At 42.6% G+C, this 16,520-nt stretch overlaps 1 protein-coding gene across 16 annotated transcripts in view; it reads right to left on the bottom strand.

The window, feature by feature from the left end:
* NEXMIF (neurite extension and migration factor) overlaps window positions 1-16,520 on the bottom strand; it is a 292,741-nt gene that overhangs the window by 238,515 nt on the left and 37,706 nt on the right. For 9 of the 16 annotated variants that reach the window (XM_075940883.1, XM_075940880.1, XM_075940878.1 and 6 more), the window contains one exon: window positions 8,647-8,789. The exons of the other annotated variants lie outside the window; for them this stretch is intronic. The gene's annotated coding sequence lies outside the window, so the exon portion shown is untranslated. The remainder of the gene's footprint in view (window positions 1-8,646; window positions 8,790-16,520) is intronic. 16 annotated transcript variants of the gene reach the window in all.

Raw genomic sequence — 16,520 nt, forward strand, 5'->3', positions numbered from 1 at the left:
CTTACTATAGACAAAAGTGAGTAGCTGCAGGGCAAAAATGGGATCCATGAAATTATTTCTGTGAAATGGGATTGCATAGCAAAGATGCAGCAGGGAGTCGGGTCTTATTCAACACAGCAGGAAAGGCTGCACAGAAGTCCTTGGCAGTGGAGAGAAGTAATAGATGATTGTGAAACAACAGTTTACTACTGCAGCCTAGCAAACCATTTCACAGGATGGAATTATCATCTGATTTCTTTTTTAAACCCCTTATACATTCCATACACAAAGAAAACTTGTTTAAATAGCAGACTGCAAAGCGCTCAGAATCTGAAAAGGTCAAAATTAAGGCAATCTGTGTAGTCCTAATTCTGACCGCTTGTTTACACTCATTATAATGCAATCTTAAAAGGATCATGCATTATTTTTTCTACAGGATCACTGCCTCTGTCAGTGTGCAGGAAGCAGGGATATATAAAGAATGAGAAAAATTTACTCATCTGTGCCTTACTTGGTGCTTAGTGCTTAATTCTATTTGCAATGGTGAGTTAGCAAATTCTGAAGTTACACAGATGTTACAGAGACATTGTTTGGGTACTCAGTGGACTGAATAGATTATGTGTTATAAATTAGGCAGAGGTCTCGGGGACCTCTTTTTCTTTCAGTTTGTAGTTTGAATACTTTGCAATAAGACTGGAGGAGTCGAGTATCCCTTGAACAGCAAGGATAGAAATAAACTTGAACACTGTTCAAAGGATACTAGTCTCCATGATCATGAAGTTAAAGATGATATTGTCACAGGAAGCAAACTTAATTGGGTAAGAAACAAATGCTCTTAACATACTGGTATTTTGTTGCTTTGGTTTGGTTTGGTTTTTGAAAATGGAATGTATCATTAAAAATACAGAAAGCGATTAAATAATATTCTTTGGATAGTGTCACATATCTATCTAGAATATTGTATCTAGAACCCTGAAAAAATATGGATATTCACTTTATATCCATGGACATCCACTTCCACATATGTGGATGCAGATATCCACGGATTATTTATGCAGATGCAAATGCAGATACCAATTTTGTAACTCCACAGGGCTCAACAAATTATTCCTACTCTTAGCAGAAATGTAAAAACACTTGGGCAGAATTATTCTCAGAGAGAATATCAGAACATACCACTTAATGCCACTTTTTCAGTATATTTATGTACAGACAGGCATGCAAACATGATCACGTTTTGTACATTCTGGCCCTGTTTATTCCCCTCACACAAAATAAATCTATAAATACCTATAAAAAACATTAAAATCTTGTGCATCTGCACAGCCATGAGTGGTAGACAGAAATGGCACATTTTGTCTACTTCTTGGTGTAGCTCTTCAATTGCTTCCTAATTTTTAATACAGGAGAGATTAGGATGGTCACTGTAGTTCCAATGAGTATAGCCACAAAGATGCAGATAATATCTCCTGAAACATGTAATCTATATCATTATTCCATTTCTTCTTACCAGTGCCACTAAAATCATGCTCAACCTGCTGACATCCAAAATTCAGTGATCTATAGTACACTGAAATGTATTATAATCTGGTTTGGAATTACTCCTGGATCCTCCATATTCTATTTCTTTCAATGTAAACATGTAAAATCCACCAAAAACTGACAAGAACAGTCACAGCCACTCTGGCATTTGACATGGGTCATAAGATCTTCAAACTGTTTTGCAAAAGCCACCAGCAGCTACAATACACCATGGTACATATATTGTACTTTCAGAGAAGTATACGCTCAAACAGTGAAACAAACAGGAAAAAGTAGATGTCACATTTTGTTAAATTAGGAAAACAGAAGGACACAATATAAGCTATAGAGTAAAATTCCAAACAGTAACATTTTTCAAACTTCAGATGATTAACAAACAAAAAAAGTAAAATAAAAACAACATCATTGAAAAGACCAGGTTTGCTCCATATGATTGCTCCTTTCTAATTTAGCTGCTTATGTTTGTGTATTTTTTCCTTCATGAGGCAAAATTGATGGCTGCTCTTGATTAATTAAGAGCCAACAAGGTGCTTCACCCCATACAAAACACAGAGGAATTAAAGGTGCCCATACCACAAAAATTAAAATACAATTCATCTCTTCCTTGCTCCCTTAGGCCTTGGGCTCAGCACAGCACTTAAACACATACCCAAGTGCCTCATTCAGTAATCTACAAAATACACACATTCAAAATATGTCTTACATTTATGAGCATGAAAAAGAAAAGTTGTACTGTATTTAATTAAAAGCTCTTACATGCAGTAGCACTTCTCAAAGTACTTCCCAAACATTAACATCTTCACAATACTCCTTTAAGATTGGTAAGGATTATCAGCCCAGTTTTACAGAAAAGAAACCTGGAGATACAGGTCTAATTTTCAAAGGTGCCAAGTATCGCAACATGGAGTTGTGAGTGTTCAGCGTTTCTTGAAATCCTAAATTAACGAGGATCCAAACTGGGATTAGATTGCAGGTGTTCCTGGTTCCTGATTTGATTCTTTTTCTTCGTCACAAGTTTCCAGTGCCCCTATGCCTTGATTATAATAGATTAGCAAGATTTGTTTAATTTGGGCTATTTACACATATTACAGATCTTTAATCTACTGAACATAACCTAAATAGGTTTATCCGAACTATATTCCTCTTTCTGTATTTTTCTCACCTAACAAGACTTTAGCAACTGCATCTACCAAATGAATACTAAACACTGGATATTTCTGAAGCAAAGGCATCTGGTAGTCAATCTCTCTATTTAATGTGCCTCCCCCCCCCCCCCCCCCCCGGCTTTACTGCCAGCTGCAGTACAGCACAGAAATAGCTTATATACCACCTGTAACACTGCTTTTGTTTTAAATCCACCTTGACTGTAAATTATAAAGATCCTATTTCTATTCTGTTCAGTGCTTTATTTCTGGTCAACACAGGGACAGTTTCAGAGCCTATATACTCATAAGCTTCAGTCTTCAATTTGTAAAGCTGTCTACCTGCCATGGAGCATCCTGCCTCATCCTGCATGCTAGACACTTGTGATGAATTGACTTTGTGAATCATGAGTTCAAAGCTAGTTTCTTTCTTCAACTCCACCTATAAAGGCTTGTGTCAGGTGACTGACAACTAAGAAGGTTAATTTTTTTGTTGTTGATAATGCAGTGGGGATAGCGATGTTGATCTCTGTGTGGGAAACAATAAATAGCTAACTACCTGCATTAATTTTAAAAGTACTGATTGGAGGAAAAGAATGTTGCATTTTTTAAAAGGTCACTGGCTGTGCAATCATACATTTTGCATGGGAGAAAGTGATTCCTGTGACATGGTAAACAGTGGAAGAAGTGACTAGAATGTACAACAGCAAATGCTGTAAAATTCCAGTACCAAATGCAAAGAGGCAAAATCAGAACAGGTTTTAGTTTGCAAATAAAGCCACTTTTTACCTGATTAATAACTAAAAATACAACTTTTACAGAAAGGCATCCCAGGCAGATTCAAGCTGTCGCATACTGTATAAGTGACAACAGAGAATAAAGGCTTAATCACAAATATATACTAAAATTGTCACCGTTTTTGATTGGTTGAAGTAATTTACTCTAGTAATGCTGTCATGCTGGGAAAATGTTCTTTTTGTCAGTAAGCAATATAGAATTATCAAACATACATAGTACAAAAGCAGAATATTTAAGATCTCCTGATGCACTACTCTGCTTAACCAGCAAACAGGAAGAAATCAGCATTTATACTTGTATGGGAGGTTCAAATATTATTTCCTTCCCACCCCTACCAAGATGCACATAGAAAACAACGGTTAACCATGAAATAGTGTTTACACGGCAGAGATGAAAGACAGGAAAAAAAAGATTTAAGCAAAAGTACAAACTGCTATCGCATTATAAAATCTATTAAAAGGCTATTTCTAGGTGTGTACCTCAGGCTGCTCACTGAACCATGAGAGTTATTTGGTAAAGGAAAGAAACTGGAACTTGAGTGACTCCCACACCCACAAAAGAAGATGGTTCCAGAATATTAAGAATCAGAGCAATGCCCTCCAATGCATATATCAGACTGTCTTCACAAAGTAAAAGGCGCATGTGGGTTCTTCACTCCTCCCCCCATAGATGGAAAAATAATCTGACCAAGAACAAAGTTCAAATGGACAAGCTCAGGAATGAGTAGCCACTAAAACAGGAAAGAATATTGAGACAGAGGGGGCAGGCAGATCTTTCCCTTTATTTTTCTAAGGTAGAACACAACTCCTCCATCATGACATTTTTTTAAAGGAGCTATAACACATTTATAACACTAATTGATTTTCATAGGGAAGAGAGCAGATGAGGTCTCTTTGGGAAATGCCTGCTACATTTCTGCTTGAAAGGAGATGCTGCTAGTGTGCCTCAGCTCCTTCATAAAAAATTTAATTACCAATATCTCCAAGAACGAAACCACAGTTAGGTTTCCAGCTATCATGTGACTCTCAACACTCTGATGCAGTGTGACAAATTAAACCTAAGCAAATGATACCTGTCGCATGTTTGGCAGCCAGTGCATCACCGTCTGGATAGCTTCTTGGGGAGGGGAGGGGAATGTAACGAGAAACGCGCGCACGCGCACACACACACACACACACACAAAAGGATTGAGAGATGCCTGCATCTTAGCCTGGCAGTGACAAGTTGTTGCCTCATGTGCCACTTCTCCTGGCTACACAATTCTTCTGTGATCAGATGGTTCTGCCAGAAAGCAAACACTTAGCAACCCATGCTTCATAAAAACTGTATTTTAGAAACAGCAGAAATTGCCAATATTAGCCCTTTACTCTTGAATATACAGGGATGGGCTATGTAAATGAGAACTCGCATGTCCCTCAGGAGAAGCGCTGCACCATCATGACTAAATGATGCCAGAAATAGAAAGCCACAATGTGCAGCTCTGGAAGTTCCATCTGGTGTAGCAATGAAGGAGCGAAGACAGGAGTGTAGATTTTTCTGTTCTTTCTACGACCACGGTACCCTCCCCTGCCCCCATCTTAACCTTCTGAAGCTTCTATTCTAAAGGGATTTGTTTCTTCAGCAAAAAAGAAAACAGTGAAAAAAGAACCTAAAAATATCAGTGCAACAGCAAAAGATCCAATATTATAAACAGATTATTAAAATCACTTCTAATGTCTAGGTACAAGGTCCATGTTTGCACAGAGATGGTATCTGTAGGCTTACATCAATACTTTTTAAAATTCTCTGAACTGCATAGTAATTAGTGCTGATTTAAAAGATGTTCCAAGATGGCCACTGGATATCAACAGTGCTGTATTTTTAGCCATTGTTTTGTGATAACTTTAAAACTTGTAAGTCGCATACACAATACCAATAGGCTTGATTTATTATCTATAATGTCAAAATTGAAAAGGTTAATCACCATTATTAGTCATTGAAAATTAGGAGAGTCTGAGAGATTATCAGTTGAATACTGAAGACAACACAGGGATCAGGGATTAAAAAGAAAAATTAGATACAATTGGGCATCATTCACATTCACCAGATGGCAGTATGTATTCCATCCAAGCCGTATGGCCTTAAACAGTGTTCCTCCCATTTGTAATTGAATACAGTATTGCAACTCAATCATCATTCTGTGGAAAGATTAAAGAATATCAACTGTCTCCATGAAGTGAACGCTATACTGAAAAGCACAATACATATTTATTTGTAAAAGGTTGTATCCCTGGTCTACCTCGAACCAATGCCACTGCATGATGCTAAGGGGTCCTATGCTAGTACGAATGCCATCTTTTAGAGAAACTATAAAACACAGGTCTGGACAACTTGCATTCATTAAACATCCCATACAACTTTAATTACGTATGAACTGAAATCCTGGAGTTCAGGCTAAATTTCAGTTCATAACTGAGCAGTTACATTCCCTGTGATGAAAGGTAAATCTTACACATATGGCAGAATACGGAATACAGGCACTGCACATTCAGATAACACGGGTATAAATGCAGTGTAGACGGTGAGGCTTTGCTTAGGCAAGTAGAGTACAGATCAGGTCTGGGCAAACTACGGCCCATGGGCCAGATTTGGCCCACCAAACCACTGGATCTGGCCCACAGATGCTGTGGGGAGCCCCAGGAAGGCTCCCTGCTTACCTTGCCCCACCCGCACACTGCTCTGAAAAGTGGCTGCCAGGCAGTTTCTCTTTCAAAACTGTGAGCCTGGAGAGGAGGGAGAAAACTTCAAGCACTGCCCTCCACCCTCTCCCAGCACAATCCCATTGGCCAGTTTCTGGCCAGAAAACCAGCCAATAGGAGCTGCCTGTTTGAATAACAGGCAGCACAGGAAGCACCAGCAGCCCCCCCTAGCTCATAGTTATTCACACACGGACATGTCCCTGCAGCCTGTGCATGGGCAGGGCAGACTTGCCTGCCTGAGAAATGTGCTGGGTTGCTGGCTGGGAGCCACCCAGGTAAGTCTCCTGGCCACAACCTGCCTCTGGCACCCCAGTCCTTCCCTTCCTCAACCCTTTCCCCCCCCCCTTCTGTCTCCCACTCCACATACCCTCTGTCCCCCTCCTGCACCCATATCCCCTCCCAGATTACAATCCCCTCCTGCCCTAGGTCACAACCCAATCCCCTGCACATCAGGTCACAACCAGTGTTCCCTCTAAACTGCGGGGCTGCACAGCTTCACAGATGATTAATCAGCCCCATCCAGTCCGTCAGTTCCATGAAAGGAGCCCTCAGCCTCTGAACGGTGGGGGGGGGGGGTAGCTAGTTACTCATCTGTGAAGCTGTGATTAACAGCTTAGAGGGAACACTGGTCACAACCCAAACCTCAGGCCCCTGCCCTAGGTCACAACCCAAACCCCTGCACCCCAGTCCAGTGCCCCAGGTCACAATTGCCTCCTTCATCCACTCTCCCTCCTAGCCCCCCTCTCCCTCCAGCACCCCAATCTCTTACCCCAAGTTCCCTTCTGCACCCATCCTCCACACTTCCTCCATTAATATCATGGAAGAGTGTGGCCCCCAACCACTTTCCAAAATCTTGCCGTGACCCCCATAAAAATTGTTGCCCACCCCGGCACAGATACACCAGAACCATATGGGGTGTGTCAACATGGCTACCTATATGCCCCGTCAGTGCCTCCCATATCTACACTGATATTTTTTGCAGTGTAGTGCCCTGCTGCTGGAGCCTTGTCATACTCCAGTGAAAGACTCTGGAAGTAATTCACTTCTGGAGCTTTTCCCCCACTGCAGGAGACTTTCCCCTCAGCTATGAAAAGACTAGCAATGGGGAAAGACTCCAGCAACTCTCCATTGCCAGTACTTTTCCTGACTACCTCCTCCTTGCCAGAACCTTTCAGTACCAAGTACAGCTACAAACCACAAGATGGATATAGTGCCTCAATGCCCCCTAAAGCTTCCACTGGATACTATAGTCTTCATTTTGTGTCCTCAACTGTTTAGCTGTGCACAGTAATTCAGCTCAACAGCTGATTTGATTCACCTCGGAGGTGGGTGCATTATAGTCACGGATTGATTCCTAGATTGTCTGCTTCTCAATTTAAGTTTCAAGGATCTTTTGGGCAGAGAAAATAATTACAAACATATCATTTTTGCTAACATTTTTGACACTTTAGTGCTTCTCTAGTAGCACTCAATTGCTATTTAAAAAAAATACTAATGGGATCTGAGAACTGTTATGATTTTAGTTCATGTGCCCACTGTAACTTTCCTCAAAGAACTCCGAAAAACTAGAATGCTGAATGATAGTAGTTTGTTCCAGTTCCTGAACCTCTTACTGCATCACTGGCCATTTTGTAGTTACAAAAAAGGGGCCAAGTTAATTGCTGGCAGATGCAGACAGAATTCCATTACAGACAAAAGCATTGTGCTTGCTTACACTAGTGGCAGATTTCTATTAATCACCAGTGATTCATATGTGAAAATCCCAGACAGGGAATAGCCAAATGTTTCAAAATGGCAGAGGAAAGAAGCTAGTATTTTTCAATGAGAATACAAATTTTTAAAAGGGATACAGAAGAGAGGCACATTTTTTACCCATTGGAAGTTATTAAATCAACATTCAGAATCAGATGGCTGGATTTGTTTTTTAAAGAATTGTTAGTTGCAAGCATCACTATTAAAAATCTGTCATAGCATTTCACTATAAAACGATGCGTTTTTGTCTTGGTTTAAACTTAAGATAGAAGGGAACAAAAAGAGTTGCTTAAAAGATCTTTCTAATAGAGCCCTGCAGTGGGACAGAAATAGGTTAACAGGTCTCACTTTGGAAACAGTAAGGCTCTCATCTTCAAAAGCTCACGTTTATATATTCCTGTCAAAGGGGCAGGTGACACAATACATACTGAAGGTTAGCTTGCAATGCACAAAATCCAGTATTTGAAGCTTTGGCCCCCCTATCAGCCATTTAAAATTTGTGTAAAAGCTCTTAAAAGATTAAAATGATATGGCTCCCAAAGAGCCCAAGAAAACAATGCACATTTTTAAAGTTCTCTCTCATGGGGAAAAAAAACCTATCGCAGAGTGGAGGGGAAGAGCCATATGCGCTCCAGTAATCTTAAGAGATGGAAACTCAGCAATACAACAGTTAACAATCTCTGAACGTAACTCACCCTGTTATGCTGAGATTTTGCTGGGATCGCACGGAAGAGCGGGTAATTCTTACATACCATATGTTCTGCAATTGCTCATAACAACACAGAGAGGGTGAGCAGAGGATGGAATTCCACCTTTATTGCTGAACTTCCTTCTGTTTCTGTATAGACAGAGTGTAAATTTCAAAAGAAAGTACAGTCAAATGGACCAAGCAGGTTTCTGGCAATTGAGACCTCTGAATTTTACTTGTAGATTAGTCCATTAACTCTTTAAGTCAAATTAAGGAAGCCTCCTGACCTTCTAAGCCTCAAAATTTCTCAATCTCATAGTGGTGTCATGAAACAAATAGAATTTTTTAGAGTTTTAAACATCCTGAAATAAGAGGTGTTATGAGGGTTGCCAGGTTTCAGGTTTTGAACCGGACAGTCCAGTATTTGAGCTTTCTGTTCAGGAAACAAATTGAGAAAATATAAATGTCCGGTATTTTCTAAATACGATGTAATGTAGATTGTGATGTAATGTCAAGCGTGTCCGGTATTTTTGTTGAAACCATCTGGCAACCGCAGCTGTTATATAAGGACTTGATACAATTCCCATTATAATAGTCAATAAAAACTCCCATCAAATTCAGTGGGAATAATATTGGACTCTAAAGCCTTGTCTTCACAGAGAAAAATGTTTTTACTAAGGCTATGACTACACAGCAGCGTAATTTCGGAATAACTGACATTATTCTGTAGTTCATGTCTACACAGCAAGCCATTATTTCGAAATAATGAGATGGAGGACTTCTTACTCTCACTCCTGTAACCCTCATTTCAGGAGGAGTAAAGGAAGTTGAAGGAAAGACTGTACTTCGACTTTCACTACGCAATTGACATATCTTAATTTGGCTTTTGCCTTGCAGTGTAGACATGCCCTAAGTTACCTAGTTCGATTACATCCTAGTAAAGACAAGGCAGTTTGTAGTTTTTAAACACATTAGTAGATTAAGGTAAAGCCAAAGTTTTCCCTCTCCCCAGTAGTGTTTATCTCTGCCTGCTAACATGTGTGCCTTACTTTCAGGAAGATTTTTTCTTGCTAGTGAACATACAGTAAGAAAACACCTTTTTCCCCACCCCTCTGTGGACATCCTTCTAGTGGACATTTTTGTTATTGTTACCATCAATGTGATTTAACACATGCTTACTTGTTGGGGTCATTATGCACATCAGTCAAATATCCCTGGCAATATCCAATATCTATTTTAAATTTGCAGCCAAAACCTCTAGGTATCAAGGATGCTATAATTTATTTCTTAGCTGCTCTGTTTTGATTCAAAGTAGAATTCAGTCAACATTAAATAAGGCCAATAAATAACAATGAAACAAAAAAGCTCACTACTAGTGACATTCGTTGACTAGTAAACAATACAAAATATACTGAAATAGCAAAAAGGAAAAAAATCATTTTAAAACCAGTAAGTACCAATAAATACTCATGGCCCCATATTACTGCACGGTACTGAGCACCTGGACACTTGAAGCTTACCATTCTGAGAATGTTCACTATAGAAATTCACCGTTTACTTCAAATACAACATAGCTCATATATACCGTATTTTCCGGTGTACAAGGCGACTGGGCGTATAAGACAACCCCCTAATTTTCTAGTTAAAACATAGGTTTTCATCTTATACTCACAGTATAAGACTACCCCCCCTTAAGAGGCCAACCGGCAGCGCCACAGCACCCCTCCGCCTCCCCGGCTTTGCTCCCAGTGTCCCTGGTCTGCTGGAGACGGTCCCCAGCAGACCAGAGGCACCGGGAGCAAACCCGCAGCAGCAGCGGGGTCCCGCGCCTCTGAGGCTTTGCCAGAGCAAAGCCTCAGAAGCGCAGCACCCCGCCGCCACTTCAGCTTTGCTCCCAGTGCCTCTGGTCTGCTGGGGACCGTCTCCAGCAGACCAGGGACACCGGGAGCAAAGCCTCTGAGGACGCCGGCAGCGGGACAGCCGCGGTGCGTCTGGGCTGCCCCGCTGCCGTCTTCCCCCAAGGCTTTGCAAAGCCGCGGAGGGGCTCCGGCAGCCCAGGCGTGCCTGGGCTGCCCGAGCCCCTCCGCAGCTTTGCTCCGCGTCTTCCTGGTCTGCAGACCAGGGAGACGTGGAGCAGCTTTTCTCGCCCCGGAGTACACGGGCGGCAGGACTGTGAGGTCCCGCAGTCCGTGTCCTCCGGGGCGAGAAAAGCCCCGTTCGTACCTGCAAGTTGGGGACTGCCTGTATACCCGGCGTATAAGACGACCCCCGATTTTTGGGGGATGTTTTTTAGCATAAAAAGTCATCTTATACGCCGGAAAATATGGTATTTTAATAGTTTGTATTGCATTTATCATGACAACATCTGGGCCAGTTTTCAAATGAAAGGCACATCTCCAATTTGAAATCTAGTCAGTTTTTAAAAAAGAGGTTTCATAAAGTACATCTGTCCCTCACTCACCTGAAGAGTTTATGTGATTATACAAATTACAGTTTCTCCATTTTAATTTTTCCTCGTGTATCACTGTCTGAAAAGGCTACGTAAAACAGGAGAAACTAGCTATACATAGGAAACATGGAAATAAATTGTAAAAGTATTTTCCAATGTACATAAATGCCCTAGGGTATGTCTACACTACAAAGTTAATTCGAACTAACAGACGTTAGTTCGAATTAACTTTGATAGGCGCTACACCAGCAAACCGCTAGTTCGAACTTAATTCGAACTAGCGGAGCGCTTAATTCGAACTAGGTAAACCTCATTGTACGAGGACCAACGCCTAGTTCGAATTAACTAGTTTGAATTAAGGGCTGTGTAGCCACTTAATTCAAACTAGTGGGAGGCTAGCCCTCCCCAGCTTTCCCTGGTGGCCACTCTGGGCACCACCAGGGAAACTCTTCTGCCCCCCTCCCGGCCCCGGAGCCCTTAAAGGGGCATGGGCTGGCTACGGTGCCCGTGCCAGGTGCAAGCCTGCCAGCACCCAGCCAGCAGACCCTACACCTGGCACGGCTCAAGCCAGCCACCCGCTGCCACCCAGCCCTCCGCCTCTTCCCGGGACCAGGCTGGCGGCTCCCGGGAGCCTGCCCAGGTCCGCAAGAGGCAGGCGGGTGCCCGCCTGGTCTAGGGCGGACATTGTGGACCTAGTCCACGACCTCCGCACTAGACGCAGGAAAGTGGCCATCTAGGGCAGGATAGCTGCCAGCCTGGCCACCCAAGAGCAGGTTTGCATGAAAATCAAGGTGGTCCTGTGAGACCTCCGACTCTGAGCCCTGAGCTTATAACGGCCGTACTGGGTCAGACCAAAGGTCATCTAGCCCAGTAGCCTGTCTGCCAACAGCGGCCCACACTGGGTACCCTGGAGGGGATGGACCGAAGGCAATGACCAAGCCATTTGTCTCGTGCCATCCATCTGCAGCCTTCCAAAACAGAGGGCAGGGACACCATTCCTACCCCCTGGCTAATAGCACTTCATGGACCAAACCTCCATGACTTGATCTAACTTCCCTTTAAACTCTGTTCTAGTTCTAGCCTTCACAGCCTCCTGCAGCAAGGAGTTCCACAGGTTGACTATTTGCTTTGTGAAGAAGAACTTTCTGTTGTTAGTTTGAAACCTGCTACCCATTCATTTCATTTGGTGTCCTCTAGTCCTTCTATTATGGGAACTAATGAAGAACTTTTCTTTATACACCCTCTCCACCCCACTCATGCTTTTATAGACCTCTGTCATATCCCCCCTCAGTCTCCTCTTTTCTAAGCTGAAAAGTCCCAGTCTCTTTAGCCTCTCTTCATATGGGACCTGTTACAAACCCCTGATCATTTTAGTTGCCCTCCCCTCTTCCACCCTTGCTCTTCCCCTCTCCCACCTCATTTTCCCAGTCTCCCTGAGTTTTGTTCAATAAAGAGAGTTTCTATTTTTGACCACACGTGTCCTTTATTTTGTACATCAGGAAGGGGGGCTAGAGAGGGGTAAGTGGAAGGAGGTGAGGGAGGAATGGGGTACGAGCCCCCGATGGGGAGGACTGGGGTGGCTCTGCGGGCTCCTCGGGGTGGAAACTTTCCTGCAGCCCTCCGATGCTCCCCTCCCCGATGGCAGCCTGCGGCAAGTGCAGCCGGGCTGATGGCTGAGTGCTGTGATGTGCCACGTGTGGGCACTCAGGGCACTCCAAGCCAGGACTGCTTTGCAAGCGGGGCACCCCTGAGAACTGTCTATCCGGGGTGGCGGTCGGGTCCCTTTAAGCACAGCCCTCGGCTAGCCTGAGACAGCAGCTCCACGCTCTAAGTCCTAACCTGATGCCCTGCCGGCACTGCTTACGGCCAGCCTTAACCTTGGTTCAGGGTCCACTCGATGTGGACATGCTAGTTCGAATTAGCAAAATGCTAATTCGAACTAGTTTTTCGGTCTAGATGCACTAGTTCGAATTAGCTTAGTTCAAATTAGTGCTGTAGTGTAGACATACCCCTGGAAGGATAGAAATTGTTTTCCTCCATTTTACATGTTACATGTTAATCCTGGTAAGTAAAAATAGTTCACACAGAAGTTTAATTTTGTAGACAACTGTCCTTTAAAAACAGTGTTTGTTGCTAACAAGTGAACAAAAAATATTTTCCATCCATTACCACATGCTTACCTCTGGGTACAATAAATACCCATTTAGGTAAGTACAAAATAGATTAAAGGTTTGGGCATGGCACCGTGTCCTAAAGGTCACTAGACCTATGGCTTCTTGCAGCTCTTTTGCAGACCACGGGACTAATTCTAACAGGAAATGCCGTCATTTTTGCCTGGCATGCAGAAAAGAGACTAAGGAAGTGGAGCATGTCAAATGGAGTCATCACAACAGCAGAAATGCCTTCCTACAGGGTGGGTGGGTGTTCGTGTGAAAAGGCTAAGGGTTACTACATTCCAGCACTACAAACAATTCCAAACTTCCTCATAATCCCAGATGGATGTTTCTGATAACCAATTCTCTGATGATAATTTTAACAAAATTGACTTGCAACACTAAATTTTTAAAAAGAAGCTTAAGCATGCATAATGTATTTCACAATTGTACACCTCATTTTCTTTCAGTTACCATGCATGCACATTGAAATCAAGTGACAAAGCAAATGGCCACTCATGTCAAAACATCCATTTAAGACAGTGGTTACCAACCAGAGGATTGGGATCTACTGGTATATCTTGGAGCCTCTGACAGGTGATCCTGACTGGTTTGTCTAAGAAGCTATCAGGTGCTGGCACTTCAGTTGCCACTCAATCCAGTGTCATGCTGGCATTTCCCTGCAGCCCCTAAGAAAGGCAGAGCAGAGGGTCACCACATGCTGTCCTGGCCTGCAGACGCTGCTCCTGCAGTTCCCATTGATCAATAGTGGGGAACCGTGGCCAGTAGAAACTGCGGGCTCAGTGCCTGTAGATGAGGGGCAGCACATGGCACCAAGGAGCCATTGCTGTACATGCCAGCTGCTTTCAGGAGTGGTGCAGGGCTAGGGCAGGAGTAAGCCGCCTTAACCACCTGGAAACCATCTCAGGTAGATGGTGCCCAGCCAGAGACTGCTTCCTGAACCTGTCCCAGCCCTGAACCTCCTCCTACACTCACCCGCCTGCCTCAGACATGAGTTCCCCTGCACCCAAACTTCTTCCCAGAGCTTGCACCCTGAAACCCAATCCCCCACTCGGGCTTAAGCCCAGAGCCCCCCCCCCCACTCCAAACACCTTGGCCCAAGACCAGAGCCTGCACCCTAACCCTCAACCCCAGCCTAGTGAAAGTGAGTGAGGATGGGGGAAGAAGGGGGTAGCGTGAGCAGGGTGAGGCCTCGGAGAAGGCGTGGAGCAGGGGCACGACCTCAAAGAAGGGGCAGGAAGGAAGTGGGGCAAGGGTATTTGGGTTAGAGGTAGATCTTACATTGCACTTAAATTGAAGAAGTAATCTTGTGGTCAAAAAGGTTGGAGACCACTTATTTAAGAGAACGGCTTCATATGCTAAATTGTTAGATCATTGTAGTTGGGCATGCAAAAGTAAACAAGTGCCACAAGCAAAAAGAAAATGCATGTTGCAAGTGGATTCTTCTCTCCTGTTTAAAAATTTGAATCATACCTTATCTGTAATAACTAGGTTTCAGAGTTAACACACAAATTGACAAGAGCCTCTGAATGCTACTGTCACAATCAATCTGTAGATTCAGTTAACACTACATTATGGATTTACAATTCATTCCACGTTTTGAAGGTCATATTCACAGCCATAAGGGCTATAAATTTAATTCCATTTTAAAGCAAATATTAAATCCCAAAGAAACTGACAGGGTCACTGGAAAATTGCTTATATGGAGAACCACAAAATAGCTGCTTCAAATGAGCCTTGGTCATTGCAATGAATCAATATATGATGATAGAATGTCTTGCTGATGCAATGCCATGATACAAACATCACAATTTCTAGCAGCAATGATAGAGAACAAAGTGGCTTCCCAGCTCCATACAGCCTTCTGCTGACACACACGAACAATATTATGAGAAAAGTTTAGACATGTAAAAGTTTGTAAGCTGTGATATAATGAAGCAAACTGACTGTTTGCTAAAATGTGTTCATCCCTGCAGGAATTTTGCAGCGTCGCATGAGAATTTCCAGCCTTCGAGTCTAACTGCAGTCTTTAGCTGTGTCACTTTCATAAAGACAAAGAGAGTGGACACGAAGGGCTAGAGTACAGAATGTTACAAAGAAGAGACAATACATGCACACAGCATGCATGCCACACTCGAACACTGTTTATCAGATTGTAGCAGCACTGCGGCATCCAGTAGTGTAAATGTGCTGCTGTTCTGTTCACATTTTAATATGCCATCTTGCAGTAGATGCCTGCACAGCAGAGTAAATATAATCTCTATAGATGTCCTACATAGACTTCCTTGGCAGCTATACTTCCTTGCCAGCTTAACACGTAAAAAAATAAATAACAATTCTCAAAATGATTTAATTCCGATTTTATAATTATTTCCAGAACCCTTTTCATTATGCAATTTCAGCTGTTCATTGAAAGCTTTTCCCTTTTACAAAGTTATCCTTGAAGCAAGTCAAGCAAACCAGACACAGCTAAGCCTTCTCCCTCCCCTGCTTTGTGATAAACACAGACATGAATAACATTCAGAACATTTAGCCCCAAGAACAGTTTAATAATAATGCTGCTGCTTGCTTTATATGGAGGAAGCTAAAAAAGAAACTAAAAGGCTTAATAGGTACAAATATTGTGCTTCAATTGCAATAAATAAATCATGCTGAACTGGAAAAATGTAGTGATAGCAACATTCTGAATGATGTGGGTTCTGGTAACCCTCAAGCTAGAGCCGATTAGGTTTTGTTACATAGGTCCTTTGTGTATTTTTGTACTGCTATACCAGTTAAATTGACCTCTGCAGGCATATGTGTTGCTTGTATTGTTTAATGGCTTCACATTTTAGCTTAACTTAAGCCACACAAAAAAACCTCAACAAATCCCAGTCTTTGTATTTGCTAAGACTATCTGTGACAAAGGAAAGGTAGCTGAAAATAAACACCATGGAATGAAATCCAGGAAACTAAGCAATTGGTGCAGAAGCAGAAGAACACTTTGGCTGCCAAATGGGAGGCCTGGGCCCAAAAAATGGAGTTACATTTGTTGGCAGCTGTGGATCAGGCAGAAGCATTATTCAGTAGCGAACAGAGATGCCATATTGGATGCTGTATCCCACACAGCAGCCAATATGGGATATTTCAGCAGAAGATGAAGAGCTCCTAGAAAATTGTGCAATGCTGTAAATTGGGGGAAAATCCTGACCCCTTGTCGTGATCAGCTAACACCACAAAGCATGAGATATAATTACCTACGAAGATATAGTGAGATAT

Source organism: Pelodiscus sinensis, chromosome 13, assembly GCF_049634645.1.
Source record: "Pelodiscus sinensis isolate JC-2024 chromosome 13, ASM4963464v1, whole genome shotgun sequence".
NCBI classification, from domain to species: domain Eukaryota; kingdom Metazoa; phylum Chordata; order Testudines; family Trionychidae; genus Pelodiscus; species Pelodiscus sinensis.